At 41.6% G+C, this 17,749-nt stretch overlaps 1 long non-coding RNA gene across 1 annotated transcript; it reads right to left on the bottom strand.

Annotated features, from left to right (window-relative positions):
• Nucleotides 1-13,459: 13,459 nt before the first annotated feature.
• LOC122556704 lies at nucleotides 13,460-16,459 on the bottom strand. The gene is made up of 3 exons (XR_006313623.1): nucleotides 16,307-16,459; nucleotides 16,106-16,222; nucleotides 13,460-15,342 (listed from the first exon to the last, which is right to left on the bottom strand). It is a non-coding gene; the product is annotated as an uncharacterized LOC122556704 (long non-coding RNA).
• Between the last annotated feature and the right edge of the window lie 1,290 nt (nucleotides 16,460-17,749).

Raw genomic sequence — 17,749 nt, 5'->3', positions numbered from 1 at the left:
TAGGGAACTTGTGTATAGAGTCTGAGGAGGTAAGGGAAGCCCTAAATGAGTTTTTGCTTCTGTCTTTACTAAAGAAAAGGACCTTGTAGTGAATGAAGCCATTGAGGAGCAGGTAAACATGCTGGAATGGATAGAGATTGAGGAAGGTGATGTGTTGAAAATTTTGACAAACATTAAGATTGACAAGTCGCCAGGGCCAGACGAGATCTGTCCTCAGCTGCTTTGGGAAGTGAGAAATGTGATTGCTTCGCCACTTGCGAAGATCTTTGCATCCTTGCTCTCCACCGGAGTCGTACCTGAGTACTGGAGGGAGGCAAATGTAATTCCTCTCTTCAAGAAAGGAAATAGGGAAATCCCCGGCAATTACAGACCAGTCAGTCTCACATCTGTCGTCTGCAAGGGGTTAGAAAGGATTCTGAGGGATAGGATTTATGACCATCTGGAAGAGCATGGCTTGATCAAAGGTAGTCAGCATGGCTTTGTGAGGGGCAGTCATGCCTCACAAATCTTATTGAGTTCTTTGAGGATGTTACTAGACAAGTTGATGAGGGTCGAGCGGTGGATGTGGTGTATATAGACTTCAATACAGCATTTGATAAGGTTCCCCATGGTAGGCTCGTTCAGAAGGTCAGGAGGAATGGGATACAGGGAAATTTAGCTGTCTGGATACAGAATTGGCTGGTCGACAGAAGACTGCGAGTGGCAGTGGAAGGAAAGTATTCTGCCTGAAAGTCAGTAGTGAGTGGTGTTCCACAGGGCTCTGTTCTTGGGCCTCTACTCTTTGTAATTTTTATTAATGACTTGGATGAGGAGATTGAAGGATGGGTTAGCAAGTTTGCAGATGACACAAGGGTTGGAGGTGTCGTTGACAGTAGAGAGGACTGTTGTAGGCTGCAATGTGACATTGACAGGATGCAGAAATGGGCTGAGAGGTGGCAGATGGAGTTCAACCTGGATAAATGTGAAGTGATGCATTTTGGAAGGTCGAACTTGAAAGTTGAGTACAGGATTAAAGACAGGATTCTTGGCAGTGTGGAGGAACTGCGGGATCTTCGTGTGCATGTACATAGATCCCTTAAAATTGCCACCCAGGTGGACAGGGTTGTGAAGAAAGCATATGGTGTTTTGGCTTTCATTAACAGGCGTATTGAGTTTAAGAGCCGTGAGATCTTCTTGCAGCTCTATAAAACTTTGGTTAGATCGCACTTGGAACACTGTGTCCAGTTCTGGTCGCCCTATTATAGGAAAGATGTGGATGCTTTGGAAAGGGTTCAGAGGTGGTTTACCAGGATGCTGCCTGGAATGGAGGGCTTATCTTACGAAGAGAGGTTGACTGAGCTCAGACTTTTTTCATTGGAAAAAAGAAGAAAGAGAGGGGACCTAATTGAGGAGTACAAGATAATGAGAGGCATAGGTAGAGTTGATAGCCAGAAACTTTTTCCCAGGGCGAAATTGTTAACATAAGGGGTCATAGTTTTAAGCTGTTTGGCAGAAAGTATAGAGGGGATGTCAGAGGCAGGATCTTTACGCAGAGAGTTGTGAGAGCATGGAATGCGTTACCAGCAGCAGTTGTGGAAGCGAGGTCATTGGGGATATTTAAGAGACTGCTGGACAAGCATATGGTCACAGAAATTTGAGGGTTCGTACATTAGGTTTATCTCACATGAGGATCAATGGTCGGCCCAACATCGTGGGCTGAAGGGTCTGTTCTGTGCTGTACTGTTCTATGTTCTATGTTCTAACTCACGTCATGGGGAGGACCATGCCATGTCTAGCTCAGCAGCCTTTAACGCATGGGCTGGTGTCAGGCAACAGGGATGGGGAATTCTTTGGGAGCACTTTGGCACCCCACTCAGCTCACTTCCCTCACTGCAGTTGGACAGCTAGCCACCCCAGACTCACGTTTAAGCCGGGTTCCACAACTTTCTCTTCTTCGTGGACTGTCCGAACTCCCAGCAGTGGGCACTGCTCAAATTGGTTGCTTCTGGGAATACAGACCCTCCAGCCTATGGGATTGGCTAACAACTGTCTAAGGCAGAACTTCTTTCCAATATGAAGGCAGAGATTTCAACCTTAGAAAATGAACACTACTTCCAGCATCAAATAGCTGCAGAGCAACCAGTTTATATGGTAGCTGCCCTCTCCCAGGCATCACTGGAACAGATGTGATGGGGATGGAGAAACTTGGAGAACATTTATCAGATGCCATCTTCCACCAAGATGCCTTCGACATGTTCTCTTTCTTCCTCAGCAACGGTTCATCACCTGGTTAACAGGGCCCTGTCTGACCAATATCTCACATTTCTGCTATCACCCATTCCCCTCCCTCCCTGAATAACAATATTGTTCCACTCGTCCTCACTTTCCATCTTACCAGTCTCTGCATTCAAAGTATTATTCTATACAATTTTCACCACTCCAACAGGATATTACCACCAAACACATCTTCCTCTTATCTCCACTTTTCACAGGGATCGTTCTCTCAGACACCTTGGTTCACTCCTCCATTACTGTGAATACATCATCATCCCACCCACCTCTATGGCACCTTCCCATGCAATTGCAGTACCTATAATGCTTGCCTTTCAGTTCCTCCCTCTTCACTGTCCAAGGCCCCAAACGTACCTCACAGGTTAAGCAGCATTTTACTTGTATTTATTTAATACACTGAATTCACTGCTCATGATGCGGTCTCCTTTACATTAGCAAGACCAAATACAGACTGGGTGACAGTACATCTCCACTCTGTCCATAACACTGCCCTGATCTTCTAGTTTCTTGCCATTGCAATGAACTTTCTTGTTTCCATGCTAATATCTCTGTTCTGGACCTACTACAATGTTCCAACAAAGCCCAACTCAAACTTGAGGAACAGCTGAGTAGAGCAAATCCATGTTTTCCATTTCATGCATTATTTAAATCTATTTTCCATCTCGATTTGTCTTTTACCACCATTAGGACTCTATTTGTTTTTTGATCTGCACACCCTCAGCATCTATTGCATTGATTCCTCCTCTCCCTGTGGCAACAGGGTAAAAACCATCACTTTCCAGCTCATTTCAGTTCTGAAGAAGTCATATTGAACTCAAAACATTAACTCCACTTATCTGTCTACATATGCTATCAGACCTGCTAGCTTCTCTCGGATTTTCTGTTTTCATCTAAGGCAGTATATGACATATTAATCACTTTTCCAAACTGTTCTTTCACCTTTTATTAATTTATTCATATACACACGCAGGTCTCTCTATTCCTGCAAACCCTTAAGAATTCTGCCACTTGTCCTAGATTGTTTCTCAATGGTTTTTCCTTATTGAACTTCATTTACCACCTGCCTGGCCTTTCCACCAACATATCTATGTCCATTTGAAGTTCTCCACTATCCTCCTCACTGCTTACACTGTCTAGATCATCAACAAATAATCAGAACACCAAACATTCCAACACTGACCATGGGGAACTCCACTAAAAATCCTTTCTTGAGCTGAACATCATCCAACTTGGTTTTCCTGTCACATAGACAATTTTGCATCCATGTTGCTACTGTCCCTTGTATTCTATGAGCCATAATTTGAACTTTGACCTGTGTTTTTCCTTTCAGAAAACAGTTTCTTCAACTTGAAAAGTTGTATTGTCACATGGCCGTCACTGTCTGACTGATTCTCTCGAACCTTAGAAAATAGGAGCAGAAATGGGCCATTCAGTGCAGTGAGCTCATTCTGGCATTCATGGCTGATAGTTCAATTCAGTAGCCCATTTCTTTCCATACCCTTTGATCCCTTTAGCCCTAAGAACTATACCTGGCTCTTTCTTGAAAACTTTCAATGTTTTGGCGTCAATCACTTTCTGTAACACAGAATTCCACAGGTCTTTCACTCTCTGGGTGAAAATAATTCTTCATTTTTTAGCCCTAAATGGCCCACCTGCATCCTTAGGCTATGACCCCTGTCCAGTTACCCAAGATATAAAGGTGGTGCAGTGGATGCATTGCTTACATAAATAGAGGATGGCTAGAAAATCTCTTTTCACAGAGCAGAGTCTCATTGTCAAAGTAACTAATGGCTTGTTATAAGCCAGTTGAATAGCCTGTTGATTGTCTGAATGTTTTTCTTTTGGGTGAAAGGATGGCTGCCAATCATATTCCTTCAAGGTAAGTTTCCCAGTGAGACTTTGCAGACCCAATGACTCTGGAAAGTAAAAGGTACAATGATACACATGTTCAGCCTTCTTGCAGTTCAAGTTATTGGTGCATGGCTTTAGCTATTTTTAAAATCCAGTTTGTGGTTTCAAGCCAGTGAGTTCAGAAAGAAACTTTTTATAAAGCACAGCTTTGCAAAAATATAATTATATTGCAATGCCAACTGTAGACCATCAACTTGTGGGAAAGAATTAGAGAAATGAATTTCAAAGGATATGCAATAATGAGTAGATTTAATTACGAATTTTATTTATCCCAGTAATAGTCCAAAGGGCATGGAAGGGAAAGAGTCTGAACTGTCTGGGAAAATGTTTTGCATCATTACTGATGTAAAGTGAAAGGGTGGAATATGTACCCTGATGAACCTTGGCCAGTATGCAATAACCCTTTCCAACTCAGGTGTGTTACACAGTGAGATAGACAAAGGGGACAAGATATAGGGGAGGTCCAACACAACTTTATTGAACACTTTATCATGGAAAACAATATTTCAGATTCTACTATTGTACTTTAATTACTTTCTATCAAACTCTATCAATCTTTTCACAGGACTCTTCAGCAAACAGTCTTAAATCTAAGTAAATAATCTCAAGTCTACACTAGCTGTCTGCTTTTGACAAATGCTTCCAAGGATTTGCTACACCCTATTCCACAGGTCCCTACCACTGTATTTGAACTGTTTGTTTGAAAGAACTGCTAATACCCATTCAGTAAGGCTGGAATGGTCTGTTCCCTGGTCTTTGAAGGTTGGCTGATGTTTCAGGTTCTGCAATCATCAATTTGGGCATCCCTGAAGGGCCTAGCTCCTCAGATGCTGCCTGACCGGCTGTGCTTTTTCCAGTGCCACACTCGATCTACTCTGACTCCCCAACATCTGCCGTCCTCACTATCTCCTCATTTGGGCATCCCATCTAAGGGTGGTCTGGTCTTCAGGTTATCTCATCAAAGATGCTATGCAGCTCAGCTGTCAGTCAAAGATGCTCTCTGGAGATGCTATTGAAGAAGGTGCAAAAGCAAGCTTTGGCTCTGGATTGCCGCTTTTATCTCCATCTTTGTGCCCTTCTCAAAGATTCTGTGTGTAAAATACTAGAATCGTGCCGACACAGGAAGATCCAATGAGGTGACTACTTTCCATAATCGGAGGTTTTGAATCTTCAACTGCCAAGTGCTGTCCTTGTCAAGCTATACCTCTGGCTTTCTACTGAGCAGGGCCACCAAGTCTGTGTAGCATTCTCCCAACAAAGCAGGTCACTGAGGTGTCAACAATGGTTTGTTCTGAAACAATGTGGCTGTTAGTACTTGGCCAGGCATTTCCAGGCCTGTCTGGTTTTGATGGGAAGTTGATTGTTCAAGGCCTGGCTTCACGAATACTGTCTGCACCTGCTCTGTGGTTTGCAAATTGCAGAGTCCGGCCAGGTTTAAACTTGGTTTCCACATTTTGAGTTTATATCCTGCTTATGAAAACATGTCAATATTTCTATAACAAACCTGGAGTCACCTGACCGCAGTATTTTTTCAGTCTAAAGAGAAAGGACACATTGCCATGCTTGGGAATTAAGTGAATTGAGTGGATTAAATGAAAGCAGGACATAGAGGAAATAGTAATCACCATATTATAAACTTAAGCCTGGCTGCAGAGAAAGAAGACATCCTGGACAAGACTAATTAATGGGGATGAACAGATCGAACCACAATAAACTGGAATAAATATCGGCAAACTAAACTTTGATTGAACAAGAAGGTGGTTTGGGTTTGGGGACAGACAATATATATTCACACAGTTTGGTGGGTTGGAAGAAAGGGACAGGTAGAGTTAACAAACCCAGGACTACTGAATGATGAGACAGAGTGTAAAGTAAAGCAGAAAAAAAATTGTTCTTATGACTGATATTAGGTGGAAAATAAAATTAGAAATAAGGCTGAATATGAAATTGTGATAAAAATTATGAGAGTGCGGAAGATTTTGGATTTAAAAGGGGATTGACACATGGCGACAGATGAAGATAATTGAAACACATCAAGATTTAACATTGAGAAGAAGGAGCTATTAAATAAACTTACTGTAGTTAAAGTTGATAACACGTCAAGTGCAGATGAGTTTACATCCAAGGATACTGATAGACGTAAGGATGAAAATTATAGGAGCATTAACCTTCATTTTCCAAGCTCCTTAAATTCAAGGATCATGTCAAAATACTGGAGAATTGCAAATGTTCCACTTAGACTGTGATGCAGAGGGCACAATATCAATGTTTGCAGATGGCATGAAACTCAGAAGCATTGTGAACTGTGAAAGATGTGGAATGTTCAATTTAACTTTGATTCTGAAACTGAAGTCAGTTACAATTATAGACTGGGATGAGACAACTAATCTAAAAGTGTCTTTCAGCTCTCACTCAATGTCTCTCATAGAATCCTTATAGTGTGGAAGCAGGCCATTTGTTCTATTGAGTCCACACTGACCCTCCGAAGAGCATCCCACTCAGGCACAACTCCTCCCCCCCCCCCCCCACCCCCAACCCCCCCCCTCATGCTGCTTTATATTAAAAAAAGACGTGTGGTGTATTTCATTTAAGGGATTTTTTTTGTCAAAATAAATTATACAGCCACGGAGAAATGTTACTCGAAGTCTGTGATCCCTGTATGAAAAAAAACTAAAACATGCAATTAAAAGAAACCTCTGAAAATATGAATGAGTTAATAGAGAGCTAGGAAAATATTGCAAATATTTCCTAAAGAGAAGGAATGCGCCTCCCCCACTCACCTATTGTACTCTATGCTACTTTCTCCCCACCCTCACCCTCCTCTAGCTTATCTCTCCACGCTTCAGGCTCTCTTCCTTTAGTCCTGATTGAGGGCTTTTGCCCGAAACATCGATTTTGCTGCTCGTCGGATGCTGCCTGAATTGCTGTGCTCTTCCAGCACCACTGATCCAGAATCTGGTTTCCAGCATCTGCAGTCATTGTTTTTACCTCGTTGATTTACCATGGCCAATCTGCCCAATCTGTGCATCCTTGGACTGTGGGAGGAAGCTGGAGCACCTGGAGGAAACCCACGCAGTCATGGGGAGAATGTACAAACTTCACACAGGCAGTCTGTATGCTGGATTGGTAAGGTAACTGGTTTTTCTTTTATTCCTTATCCTTCTACAGTCTCTTTGGAATTTAGATTAGTGGGAATGGTGGTTAGGGCAGTCGAATATTCCTCCTGCAGAATGTGGGAGGTGAGGGTCACTACTGGTGTCTCCGTTGACTTCATCTGCAGGAAGTGCACCCAACTCCAGCTCCTTGAAAACCGCATTACGGAACTGGAGCAGAAGGTGGATGAACTTTGGATCATTTGGAAGGCGGCGGGGGTTATTGAGTGGAATTACAGGGAGGTAGTCACACCTCATGCAAGAAAGAGGGAAATGGTTACAGTGAGGGGATGGAAAGGCAATTGGCAGGCAGTGCAGGGATCCCCTGTGGCCATTTGCCTCAATAACAAGTATGCCATTTTGGATACTGTTGGGGGCAATGCCTTACCGGGATAGGCCATGGGTACAGGTCTCTGGCACAGAGTCTGTCCCTGTTGCTCAGAATGGAATGGAGGAGATGAGCAGAGCATTAGTCACTGGGGACTCCGTAGTTAGGAGGACAATTAGGAGGTTCTGTGGGAATGAGACAGACTCACAGTTGGTGTGTTGCCCCCCAGGTGCTAGGGTTGGTTATGTCTCGGATCGTGTTTTCGGAATCCATGAAGGGGAGGGGGACAGCCCCAAGTCATGGTCCAAATAAGTACTAACAGCATAGGTAGGAAGAGGGAGGGGATTTAAGGCAGAAATTCAGGGAGCTAGGGTGGAAGCTGAGTGCTAGAACAAACAAGAGTTGTTATCTCTGGTTTGTTGTCCGTGCCAAATACTCACAAGGTGAGGAATTGGGAGAAAGAAAAGTTGAACACATGGCTACAGGGATGGTGCAGGAGTGAGAGTTTCAGATACCTGGATAATTTTGGCTCATTCTGGGGTAGGTGGGTCCTCTACAAACAGGAAGGTCTACACCTGAACCAGAGGGGTATCAATAACCTGGGGGCAAAATTTGCTAATGCTCTTCGGGAAGGTTTAAACTAATTCAGCAGGGGAATGGGAACCTAAATTGAAGTTCCAGTGTCCAAGAGGTTCAGAGTAATGGTGTCAGAAATGAGGTGTCAAGGTAGCAAGAGTTTATCGCAAGTAGGAAGGTGGTTTGAAGCTTGTCTACTTCAACCCCAGGAGCATTCGGAATAAGGTGGGTGAATTTGTAGCATGAGTTGGTATCTTAGACTTCGATGTTGTGGAGACATGGATTGAGCAGGGACAGGAATAGTTGTTGCTGGTTCTGGGATTTAGATGTTTCACTAAAAACAGAGAAGATAGTAATAGAGGGGCATGTGCGGCACTGTTAGTCAAGGACAGTATTACAGTGGCAGAAAGAATATTTGAGGATTCATGTCCTGACATAGTATGGGCTTAGGTTAGAAACAGGAAAGGAGAGGTCACCCTGTTGGTAGTTTGCTATAAGCCTCTGAATAGTTCCAGAGATGTAGAGGAAAGGATAGCAAAGATAATTCTGGATAGGAGCGAGAGTAACAGGGTAGTTATTATGGGGGACTTTAACTTTCCAAATATTGATTGGAAATACTATAGATGGGTTAGTTTTTGTCCAATGTGTGCAGGATGGCTTTCTGACACAGTATGTAGACAAGCCAACAAGAGGTGAGGCCACATTTGATTTGGTACAGGATATTGAACCTGGCCAGGAATTAGATTTGGAAGTAGGTGAGCACTTTGGTGATAGTGACAACAATTCAGTTACGTTTACTTTTGTGATGGAAAGGGATAGGTATATACTGCAGGGCAAGAGTTGTAGCTGAGGGAAAGACAATTATGATGCGATTAGGCAAAATTTAGGATGCATAGGATAGAGAAGGAAACTGCAGGGGATGGGCACAATTGAAATGTGGAGGCTATTCAAGGAACAGCTACTGCGTGTCGTTGATAAGTGTGTACCTGTCAGCCAGGAAGGAAGTGATTGAGCGAGGGAGACGAAATGTATAAAAGAAGTTGAATCTCTTGTCAAGAGGAAAAAAGGTTTATGTTTGGATGAGATGTGATGGCTCAGTTACGGCGCTTGAGAGATACAATTTAGCCAGGAAGGACCTAAAGAGAGAGCTAAGAAGAGCCAGGAGGGGGCATGAGAAGTCGTTGGTGGTTAGGATCAAGGAAAACCTTAAATCTTTCTATAGGTATGTCAGGAATAAAAGAATGACGAGACAAATTTTAGGGCCAATCAAGGATAGCAGTGGGAAGTTGTGAGTGGAGTCCGAGGAGATAGGAAAAGCTCTAAATGAATATTTTTCATCAGTATTCACACTAGAAAAAGACAATGTTGAGATACAGGCTATTAGACTAGATGAGATTGAGGATCACAAGGAGGAGGTGTTAGCAATTCTGGAAAGTGTGAAAATTGTCCCTGGGCCAGATGGGATTTATCCTAGGATTCTCTGGGAAGCCAGGGAGGAGACTGCAAAGCCTTTGGTTTTGATCTTTATATTGTCATTGTCTACAGAAATAGTGCCAGAAGACTGGAGGATAGCAAATGTTGTCCCCTTGTTCAAGAAGGGGAGTCGAGACAACCCTGGTAATTGTAGACCAGTTAGCCTTACTTCAGTTGTGGATAGTGTTGGAAAAGGTTATAAGAGATAGAATTTATAATCATCTAGAGAGGAATACGTTGATTAGGGATAGTCAACATGGTTTTGTGAAGAATAGGTCGAGCTTAACAACCTTATTGAGTTATTTGAGATGGTGACCAAACAGGTGGATGAGGGTAAAGTGGTCGATGTGGTGTATATGGATTTCAGTAAGGCGTTTGATAAGGTTCCCCGCAATAGGTTATTGCACACAGATGGGATTTATCCTAGGATTCTCTGGGAAGCCAGGGAGGAGACTGCAAAACCTTTGGTTTTGATCTTTATATCGTCATTGTCTACAGAAATAGTGCCAGAAGACTGGAGGATAGCAAATGTTGTCCCCTTGTTCAAGAAGGGGAGTCAAGACAACCCTGGTAATTGTAGACCAATTAGCCTTACTTCAGTTGTGGATAGTGTTGGAAAAGGTTATAAGAGATAGAATTTATAATCATCTAGAGAGGAATACGTTGATTAGGGATAGTCAACATGGTTTTGTGAAGAATAGGTCGTGCTTAACAACCTTATTGAGTTATTTGAGATGGTAACCAAACAGGTGGATGAGGGTAAAGTGGTCGATGTGGTGTATATGGATTTCAGTAAGGCGTTTGATAAGGTTCCCCGCAATAGGTTATTGCACAAAATATGGAGGCATAGGATTGAGGGTGATTTAGCAGTTTGGATCAGAAATTCGCGAGCTGAAAGAAGACAGAGGGTGGTGGGTGATGGGAAATATTCATCCTGAAGTTCAGTTACAAGTGGGTGCCGCAAGGATCACTTTTGGGGCTACTGCTGTTTCTCATTTTTATAAATGACCTAGATGAGGGCGTAGAAGGAAGAGTTAGTAAATTTGTAGATAACACTAAGGTCGGTGGAGTTGTGGATAGTGCTGAAGGATGTTGCAGGTTGCAGAGGGACATAGGTAAGCTGCAGAGTTGGGTTGAGAGGTGGCAAATGGAATTTAATGCAGAAAAGTGTGAGGTGATTCACTTTAGAAGGAGCAACAGAAATAAAGAATACTGGGCTAATGATACGATTCTTGGTAGTGTAGATGAGCAGAGAGATCTCGGTGTCCATGTACAAAGTGCCACCCAGGTTGATAGGATTGTTAAGAAGGCATACAGCGTGTTAGCTTTTATTGGTAGAGGGATTGAACTTCAGAGCCACAAGGTCATGCTGCAGCTGTACAAAACTCTGATGTAGCTACACTTGGAGTATTGTGTACAGTTCTGGTCACTGCTTTTTAGGAAGGATGTGAAAGCTTTGGAAAGGGTTCAAAGGAGATTTACTAGGATGTTGCCTGGTATGGAGAGAAGTTCTTATGAGGAAAGGCTGAGGGACTTGAGGCTGTTTCCGTGAGAGAGAAGAAGGTTGAGAGGTGACTTAATTGAGACACATTAGATAGGGTTAGATAGGGTGGGCAGTGAGAGCCTTTTTCTGAGGATGGTGATGGCTAGCACGAGGGGGCATAGCTTTAAATTGAGGAGTGATAGATATAGAACAGATGCCAGAGGTAGTTTCTTTACTCACAGTGCAGTAGGGGTGTGGAACACACTGCCAGCAACAGTAGTAGACTCGCTAACTGTAAGGGCATTTAAATGGTCATTGGATAAACATATGGATGGAAATGGAATAGTGTAGGTTAGGTAGGCTTCAGATTGGTTTCACAGGTCGGCGCAACATCAAGGGCAGAAGGGCCTGTACTGCACTGTAACGTTCTATGTTCAGTCGCCCGAGGGTGGAATCGAACCTTGGTCCCTAGCGCTGTGAGGCAGCAGTGCTAACCATTTAGCACTGTACCGCTCACAAATTTTATGAACTTATTAAGTTTATCACAATGAGTACAAAAGAAACGCATAAAATCAGTCAGTCCATTCCACAGTGGAAGACCAGCATATGACTTGTGGTTGACAGCATACGTGTCTCTTACAGTGTTCTGCTAATTGAAACTTAGCTTATTGCTGCACGCTTAAGTGCTTATAAATTCTTGTTAGCTAAGACCTCTTGTATGGCCAGTGGTATCCCTGAGCTCTGATTGGTCATGCACCACCTAACCAATGAAGACTGATCATATGCTGGCAAATCAATCAGGAGATGGTCATCTTACCGATTATCACTTTCTCATATCTCCTGATTGATGGCTTAAAATTTCAATCATTTTGAAAGGCAGCACTATCTTTTACAGGTGTCTTTCACTATTCTCCAGGGAGATAGTCGTCATACGCTTTATAAGACAGAACCACAACACATGATTACTTGGAATTAAGCCTTCTAACTGTTTGGTGAATTTGTACAATTTAGATTGACTTCTAAGAAATCATAATACAGTCTTTAGAAGGCAAATAAGATACATTTATGAAATACAAGTGACAAGAGCTACAGATAAAGTTAAAGTTTATTACAGAGTCTAACTTTAAATATGTAAGCCTGTTACATACTTTTAAAATAAAATAGTTGTTTCTCCTTAATTCACTTTAAGTTAAAAGTCAAAGTCAATTAAAAACACAGAACTGTGCCTTGACTCAAAGCTGTTTAATAGCACGCATTAGGCTCTTGAAGGGAATGTTGCCTGAGAAGCATCAAAACACTTTTCAAAACAAAATTCATACCTATAGTATTGTTTTGACAATGAAATTACAAAATAGCCTCACATTTCTCCTCTTATAATGCCACAAAATATAAAGCTGAGTGACCTCCACCATTTGTTCAACCATAAACCAATGGCCTGAGGTCATATGAAAAATCTCACTTGATAGCAGAAAAGCAATTATAGACAACCACTCACATAGTGTGATGGTAGTGTCTTACGTAGAGTCATAGAGATGTACAGCATGGAAACAGACCCTTCGGTCCAACCTGTCGATGCCGACCAGATATCCCAACCCAATCTAGTCCCTGCCAGCCAGCACCAAGCCCATATCCCTCCAAACCGTTCCTACTCATATACCCATCCCAATGCCTTTTAAATATTGCAATTGTACTAGCCTCCACCACTTCCTCTGGCATCTCATTCCATACACGTACCACCCTCTGTGTGAAAACGTTGCCCCTTAGGTCTCTTTTATATCTTTCCCCTCTCACTCTAAACCTATTCCCTCTAGTTCTGGACTCCCCCACTTCAGGGAAAAGACATTGTCTATTTATCCTATCCATGCCCTTCATAATTTTGTAAAACCTCTATAAGGTCACCCCTCAGCCTCCGATGTTCCAGGGAAAACAGCCCCAGCACGTTCAGCCTCTCCCTATAGCTCAAATCCTCCAACCCTGGCAACATCCTTGCAAATCTTTTCTGAACCCATGGACCACAATTCAATGGAATACTAAAATCTCAATTGATCATACACTTAACTGAATCACAACTAACTCTTAAAACTCATCCTACAACTGCCAAGTAGACAGGGTTACATTCTAAAAGGGAATAGACAGTTTGCTGGAATGGGTGGACAAGGGACAGAGGAAATGTATTGTAGAGAAGTGTGAAGTGATTAGTTTTGGTAGGACAAATGGAAAGAGGCAATATGAAATAAAGGGTATTGTTCTATATGGGTTAAGAAGCAGAAGAGCCCAAGGCGCATGAATCATTGGATGTGATACAGCAGACTGCAAGAGCAATTATAAATTCCAAATGGGATCTTGAACCTTATAAACAAGGTCATAGAGTGCAAAAATAGGAAAGTTATGATAAATTTGTATAAAACACTGTTTCAGCCTCTACTGAAAAATAATTTCTGGGTACCAGACTTTGTGAAGGATGGAAGGTACATAAGAGTGCAAAACATAATCCTCTAAACAGTTCCAGAGATAAAGAACATCCATAATGTGAATAGACTAGAGAAGCTATGGATGCTATCAAGGAGCAGAATAGATTGAAAGGAGATTAGATTAAGTATTTGGGATCATAAGAGGTTTGTACAGATGCAGTAAGTGGAAATTGTTCTGATTGGTGGAAAGCCCCTAAACCAGAAGAGAGTGATGCAAAATGATTGACAACAGAAGGAATGGCGGAAATCTTTACACCCAGCAATTTACATCCACAAAGCACTTTCTGAGAATTTGGTGGAGGTAACTTCAATATTAAGGGGTTTCAAAAGAGAACTGAATCATTAGCTATGGAGAAAAGACATGGTAATAGTTGAATTGTATTTGTCAGTACAAATGTAACAGGCTAAATGGTCTCCTATGCAGTAACCATTTTATGATTCTATGATATAGACCAGGTCAACAACTTTCATTAAACAATGGAAACAGTATGAGTCATCATAACTACATCAAAGAACAAAAGAAAATAAAACTTAGAAATTGTGTGTGTTGGGTACGAATTTGATCTAACAACTCAGTAAAACTAGAGGCTAACAAGATTTGTAATTCCTGTATGACTACCTCTTGTTTTATAACATAGTGAGTAAAGAATAACACTGGATCTAAGTTAACGCAGATGTTTGATTGGAAACAATGAGCACTTGATATTTCATCCTAGTCTCAATATTATATTTTTGTTTTGTAATTGTATTAAATTTGAAAGTGGTTTATATCCGGATAATAGTACTATATAAATGTTATTTTTATGTTTGTAAATTGCTGCTTTAAGGAGAATTATTTGGTGTGACTTTAGTTTTCTTTTTCAAAGGCATGACAGATCAATCAGTCGAAATGTAAAATTGTCTAGAACATAGCTATTTTGCTTAATTGAATTTGCCGTTGGAAATAAGGAAAAAATTAAAGCATTATGCATTAAAATGACTCACTATGCTGTTTGTTTGCATTTCAACATATTTGCTGTATCAAAATAAATGTTTAACTAAGTACAAGAAAATCATTTAACAAATATATTCTATTTAACTGCAATTAACAAAGTTTAATTGTATTCCAGGAACACTGATCCAAGGCTTATCTATCAAGTTAGCAATATGCATTTCTGAAAAAGTGTAAATAATTGATCAAATAACAATAAGACAAGCAGACAGATTAATTTCTTCACATTCTCTGCCATTAAATAGAGTTTGTGTCACCACTCACAGCTTTTGATAATTTCTTCGTGGTGAATGATTTTTGTTTTATATCCTGAATTTGATTTGTACATTAGGAGGTATTTTTATCTGTATTTCAGAATTATTTGAGATGAACTTTAGAGACTGGGGATGTAGTATTCTTTAACAATATAAACTTCATAAAATATAACTTTGATCATGTAACCATTGCTTCATGCAACAACTTTTATTGGTCACCCTTGTGGTTACTTTTTATTTAAAAAAAAAACTTCAGATAACGAAGTATCATCCATGCATTAAATATCTCCATCTAACTCTCTCGTTATCTCTCTTTCATGCCTCGTTTGTGTTTATTATTATGCCGAGAGTACACACAGCTTGCAGTTAATGGGTGAATACATTGCCCTTATCTTTCAAACACTTCTGCCTTGTACGTGACGGGCGGGTCACCTGCGAATAAAAAAAACACACACACAATTGTTGACTGAATGATTTCACTTCAAGTGAACAATCGCGGAGCGGGAGGGAGGTGAGTGTACATCCGATAAATGTACAGATCTGTCAGTTTATCAAAGGCAGATGGCATAGCGAGCTATTTTTAGCAGTGTCTTTATTCCGGCAGCTGAAGTGGGACCAGAGCAGGAACGGAGCGGACTGTTCTTCTCAGGAATAGAAGAGGCGGAAGGAGCTGTATTTTTCCAGCACTAAGGTCTTCAGCAAGTTAACAAGGTTTGCATCTTTTTTTCCCCCCAGGCTTTCTATCTCGAGCAACAACCTATTTGTGATATTCGGGTTGGGGCCACATCAGTTCCATGTTCTCAATAGGGCCCAGCCAACCCTGTTGCAGAGCCAAGAATTTCAGGCATGCATGGCACTCCGAGCGCGAATAATAATATCACGGTACAAAAGGGCTTTATAACACTTCCGCCCTCCTTTCTTGATATTGGAGGATGAGAATGCCGGAGCCCGCTGGTGTTTATTTGGAATTTTGAAAGAGTGAGACTGGTGTGCGCGAACAAGGCATTGCCATGCTATTGTGCCGATTACGTTTGCAACTCACAGGGTGTAAATAATCCGGGACATGCACACATCAAGCGGAAATTTGAATGTAGGTTACGGTAATTGAAGCCTGAGTAAACACAACTGGCAGGAGATATCGACCACCACCCCCCCCCCCCCCCACCATGTACCCACATTTTCCAAAAACGCTTACCGCATCCAACACAATATTCAGCATCACTGAACACCAAAATTGAACCGCATCAGAGCTTCCACTAATGCTGAAGGTGGTGGTGCTTCTCCCCGAACCGCTCCCTACAGTCGGTTGAAGCTGTAACATGACGCGGGATCGTACAATCACTCAGTCACATTTCAACAAAGATTAACATTCAGGCGCCGCGTACCGTTTTCATACCTGATGCGAAAGAGGGTTATGCTCCTCGGGATTTAGAATTGTAATGTATTGGTGTCTATGCTTCTGTATAGAATGACCAGTCGGTGTTCACAGTCGCTTTATAAATACATGAACAGTTAGCAGTCTTGATAAACCAGGTTCACCGGAAGAGGTTAACAGCACTCAAAGTACAGTCACACAGTTGTTTGAGTTGAACTGAGAAATAAGAAAGGGATGATCACCTTATTGGGATTGTATTATAGACCCCCTAATAGTCAGAGGGAAATTGAGAACCAAACTTGTAAGGAGATCTCAAGCTATCTGTAAGAATAATAGGGTAGTTATAGTAGGGGATTTTAACTTTCCAAACATAGACTGGGACTGACATAGTGTTAAAGGTGTAGATGGAGAGGAATGTGTTAAGTGTGTACAAGACAATTTTCTAATTCAGTATGTGGATATACCTACTAGAGAAGGTGCAAAACTTGACCTACTCTTGGGAAATAAAGCAGGGCAGGTGACTGAGGTGTCAGTGGGGGAGCACTTTGGGGCCAGCGACCAAATTCTATTCATTTTAAAATAGTGATGGAAAAGGATAGACCAAATTTAAAAGTTGAAGTTCTAAATTGGAGAAAGGCCAATTTTGACGGTATTAGGCAATAACTTTCAAAAACTGATTGGAGGCAGAAATTCGCAGGTAAGGGGACGGCTGGAAAATGGGAAGCCTTCATAAATGAGATAACAAGAATCCAGAGAAATGATATTCCTGTCAGGGTGAAAGGGAAGGCTGGTGGGTATAGGGAATGCTGGATGACGAAAGAAATTGAAGGTTTGGTTAAGAAAAAGAAGGGAGCATATATCAGGTATAGACAGGATAGATTGTGTGAATCCTTAGAAGAGTATAAAAAAAGTAAGAGTATACTTAAGAGGGAAATCAGGAGGGCAAAACGGGGACATGAGATAGCTTTGGCAAATAGAATTAAGGAGAATCCAAAGGGTTTTTACAAATATATTAAGGACAAAAGGGTAACTAGGAAGAGAATAGGGCCCCTCAAAGATCAACAAGGCGGCCTTTGTGTGGAGAAAATGGGGGAGATACTAAATGAATATTTTGCATCAGTATTTACTGTGGAAAGGATATGGAAGATATAGACTGTAAGGGACATCTTGCAAAATGTCCAGATTACAGAGGAGGAAGTGCTGGATGTCTTGAAACAGTTAAAAGTGGATAAATCCCCAGGACCTGATCAGGTATACCCGAGAACTCTGTGGGAAGATAAAGAAGTGATTGCTGGGTCTCTTGCTGAGATATTTGTATCATTGATAGTCACAGGTGAGGTGCCGGAAGACTGGAGGTTGACAAACGTGGTGCCACTGTTTAAGAAGGGTGATAAGGACAAGCCAGGGAACTATAGATCAGTGAGCCTGATCTCGGTGGTGGGCAAGTTGTTGGAGGGAATCCTG

This window comes from Chiloscyllium plagiosum, chromosome 14 (assembly GCF_004010195.1).
Source record: "Chiloscyllium plagiosum isolate BGI_BamShark_2017 chromosome 14, ASM401019v2, whole genome shotgun sequence".
Taxonomy (NCBI): Eukaryota; Metazoa; Chordata; class Chondrichthyes; order Orectolobiformes; family Hemiscylliidae; genus Chiloscyllium; species Chiloscyllium plagiosum.
Note: the sequence above shows the minus strand (reverse complement) of the source record. Positions and strands in the feature narration are given on the sequence as shown.